The sequence below is a fragment of the Leopardus geoffroyi genome, chromosome A3, assembly GCF_018350155.1.
Source record: "Leopardus geoffroyi isolate Oge1 chromosome A3, O.geoffroyi_Oge1_pat1.0, whole genome shotgun sequence".
Lineage (NCBI taxonomy): Eukaryota > Metazoa > Chordata > Mammalia > Carnivora > Felidae > Leopardus > Leopardus geoffroyi.
Window position 1 is genome coordinate 57,001,900 of NC_059336.1, and position 4,268 is coordinate 57,006,167.

Genomic DNA, 4,268 nt, shown 5'->3' on the forward strand with positions numbered 1-4,268 from the left:
AAGGATGTGCTAAGAGACCTAATTATAATAGCGTGTCATAATATACTCGTATCAAATCATCACATGGTGCACCTTAAACTTACATAATGTTTTATGTCAATTATTTTTCAATAGACCTGGGGGTGGAGAAAGATGGCTAGAAAGTGCTTGTGTAGACAAGTAGTGTTCATTTTAAATGTTCTGACAAAGAAATATCTAAGCAAAGACCTGAAAGGAGTGAGGGATTAAGCCATGCAGATGTTTGAGGCAAGAAGTGTCCAGGCAGACATAAAATTAAGTGAAAAGCAAAATCTGGACAAGAGAAGGCAAGTGCGATGCTTAGGTTGTAAAGTGGGAGGAAGCCACTGACTCCCAGCTCATGCAAATAGCACTTGATCCTGGAGAGGCCCTGGAGGCAAGCTGTATCTGGCAAGTTTCTGGAATAGTAAGGTGTTGAGTCAGCCTGGAGCAAAGGAACCAGTATGGAGAGCAGCTGGCGAGTTCAGAGGCGTAAGGAGGCCACCTTAGGCCTCCCAGGCATTGTAGGGAGATTGGCTTTGATCTGAGTAAAATGAGCTATTGTAAGGTTTGAAGCTGAGGAGTGCTGTAATACAGGTTAAAAAAGAAAAGAGGAATAAAAACCAAGAAAGAATGAAATAAAATCGCCCTTCTGTTGAAAAAAATAAATAAGACTAGCCTAACAGCAGATGGTATAATTACCATAGAAAACCTAACAAAGTCAACAGAAAGCTTGTTGGAAAAATCAGAGATGGGCATGGTTGTTGGATTTGAAGTCAGCAATGAAACCAATAGTGTTCCTTTATGACAGAAGTACCAAAGACAAAATATTACAGAAACGAATATCTGATGTATAAGAACAAATGAGTAATATGTACATTGTCCAGGCACTAACTGAACAAAAATAGCCATGGTCCTTATGGATAAAATTTGAAAACTTTATTAAGACAAAAAGAAAGATTGGAATAAACTGAGATGCATCTTATGTACAGGATTTAATATTTAAAGATATCCATTGTAACCCAAAAAGTCAATGAATTTAATGCGAAAAAGACAATATTTCCTTCTGGGGCAAACTTCAGATAGGCTCATTGCCCATCACGAACGATTTGAGGGGCGCCTAGGTGGCTCAGTCAGTGGAGCATCTGACTCCCGGTTTCACTCAGGTCATCATCTATCTCATGGTTTGTAAGTTCAAGCCCCGTGCTGGGCTCCACACTGACAGCACAGAGCCTGCTTGGGATTCTCTCTCTGTTTCTTTGTCTATCTGTCTCTCTCTCTGCTCCTCCCCTGCTCACACATGCTCACTCTCTCTTTCTCTCAAAATAAATAAATAAACTTAAAAAAAAAAAAAAAAAGATTTGAGTGCCTTAAGCTTGGGTTTCCTCTCTCTCTCTTTTTTTTGTTTTTGTTTTTTTTTTTAAATATGGAACGCTTCACGAATTTGTGCGTCATCCTTGCGCAGGGGCTACGCTAATCTTCTCTGTATGGGTCCAATTTTAGTATATGCGCTGCCAAAGCGAGCGCGGGTTTCCTCTCCTATAACACAATTCGTGTTCGGGCATCCCCTGCCCTGTGGGAATGGGGCTTGGAGAGCCTACACAGAAATGACGACAGTCTGGCTACTTCTATCAGCTATAACAAACGAGATCTCCTGTCTCTGTCTTGTAGTTTCACGTTCTCCGTCAGTAGAACGGAAACTAACTTGTTAACTTGCAAGTCGGTTACCCATATGGGAGAAAGTGAAATTGGATTCCCACCTGAAACCACACATCAAAATCGATTTCAGGTTGATTAAAGGCTTAGAAGCAAAAGCCAAATAATTAAAACTTTAAGATGACATTTTAGGAGAATCTTTATGACCTCAATACAAAGAGGAATTCATGCCGTAAGAAGTGGGAATTGTAATAAAAATTGATAAATTTAAATCTTTTAATACTGCAAATTTCTATTTATAAAAAAGGCCACGATCGTGGTGAAAAGATAAGCCATTAAACGGGAGAAGATATTGCTAATCCATATAACTGACAAGGGAGTAGTATTCAGAAAAAGTAAAGAACTCCTAATGTTATCAAAAAGAGAAAAACAAATCGACTTTTTAAATTAAGACAAATGCCGTGGAAGGACATTTCACTGAAGATATATAAAAAGGCTCTTAAATACATGGAAAGAGCCTCAATCTCATTTGGAATCATGGAAATACAAATTTTAACTACAATAAGATACATTTTCCCACCTACTGAATTGTCAAATATTTTCTTAAAAAATCAGTTTACATCCAGGGCGCCTGGGTGGCTAAGTCAGTTAAGCATCCAACTTCAGCTCAGGTCATGATCTTGTGGTCATGATCTTGTGGTTGGTGAGTTCAAGCCTTGTGTCAGGTTCTGTGCTGACAGCTCAGAGCCTGGAGCCTGCTTTGGATTCTGTGTCTCCCTCTCTCTGCTCGTCCCCAGCTCACACTCTGTCTCTCTCTCTCTCTCAAAAATACATAAACATTTAAAAAAAATTTTTTTAAATCAGTTTATATCCGACATGGAGTAGGATGTGAAATATCAGAAACTTCACTACTGGTAAGAGGGTAAACTGATACACCTTTTGGCAAAATGTTTGGCATTACCATTTAAAGCTGAACATGAGCGTACCTTTCAATCCCCAAGTCCAATCCTACCTGGTTGCACAAGTGAACCAAATGATGCTTTTGAAAATGTCCATAGCGACATTGTTCATAATGATAAATCTTTGAAGGGTACCTGGGTGGCTCAGTCGATGGAGCATCTGGCTCTTGTTTACTGGCTTGGGTCATGATCCCAAGGTCATGGGATTGAGCCTTGTGTTGGGGTCCGTGCTGAGCATGGAGTCTGCTTAAGACTCTCTCTCTCCTTCTGCCCCTCTCACTTGCTCGTGTGCTCTCTCTTTCTAAAAATAAAATAAAATAAAATAAAATAAAATAAAATAAAATAAAATAAAATAAAACAAAATAAAATAAAATATTTTAAAATATGTATAATAATAATAATAAATCCTGGAAACAACCAATAACCTTAAGTAACGACAATGGACAACTTAATGTTACTATATTCACATAATGAAGTGCAGCTGTCAAAATCAGTGAATTACTGGCCATCCATTAATATGAATGGATCTGAAAAGCGTAATATTGAAAAAGGAGAATTTAGTATGGCACAGTTACTGATTGAAAAGCTCTAAAACAGGTGAAAGTAAATAAAGTAGTGCTTGAGGATATATATATGAATATAACCAGAATGAAAAAGCAAAGAATTGGCACAAATTCAAGATAATATTATAATTATCTCTCTGAGAAAGAGGGACCTACTCTTGATGGCAGCACAGAGGGAATTGCTAAGGACAGAAAATGTTTTGTTTCCGAACCTCGGTTGTGGGTCCAAGGGCATTAATTTTATTATTATTGTTTTTAAGTATACAGTGCAAACATTTTACTGGTATATTTCACAATAAAATTTCGAAGGCATTTTCAGTAGAACGGCATGATGACTTCTTCAACATATACATTATAAAATATAGAAAGCCTAAATGCCCTTTGTAGTCAACAGAGACAAATTACTCATTTTAAATGATGTTTCGGCATTACAGCTCAAATATCTTTCCCAAAAGTCACTTCCCACTGCATTTTAGCATTTATGTAACACACTCTTCTCTCGTTGCTTCCAAAATTGGACTCCCTGACACATGGAAATCGCCTGTGCTCTCCTGTTTGTTTGTTTGCTTGTTTGTTTGTTGTTGCTTTGGCAAAAAGTGAAATTATGAGATATATTCTTTTGCTGGAAAAAGGTAAGAGGCAACTAACCACTCTAATGCTTTTGGCATTTAGGGGTGTCCATTTTTCTGTGGTTCTACACAGACTTCATTGTGAGTTAACATTGCAAACATTCTGTGATGAGTCAGGCAGTCAATCCTGAGGGATCACTGGGCAGACGTCAGGGTAATGCCACACTCAAAATGGCACCAGATCACGATGACTCCGGAACGTAAACAAGTGATTCCCCAGCACAGAGTCCGACTCTTGTCTCCGTATCAAAACTTCGACCTGCTTTATTTCTGTCTTATCATATCTCTTTGGCCTGAGATATCTACTGATTTTTTTCATTCATGAATTCGTAGAAAATCTAAAGCCAAGGGGTTAAAGGATTCTTAAAGTACCCGTCAGAGAAACAAGTAAGGAGAAAGACAGTGGCGTGCTCAAACGAATTAGAAATTTTGATTACTACTGCTCGAGGCCAGCAATATTTGTG

The 4,268-nt window shown here is 38.2% G+C and overlaps 1 non-coding gene across 1 annotated transcript; it reads right to left on the minus strand.

Annotated features, from left to right (window-relative positions):
- Positions 1–1,417: 1,417 nt before the first annotated feature.
- On the minus strand, positions 1,418–1,524 carry LOC123581828. The gene has a single exon (XR_006704040.1). It is a non-coding gene; the product is annotated as a U6 spliceosomal RNA (small nuclear RNA).
- Between the last annotated feature and the right edge of the window lie 2,744 nt (positions 1,525–4,268).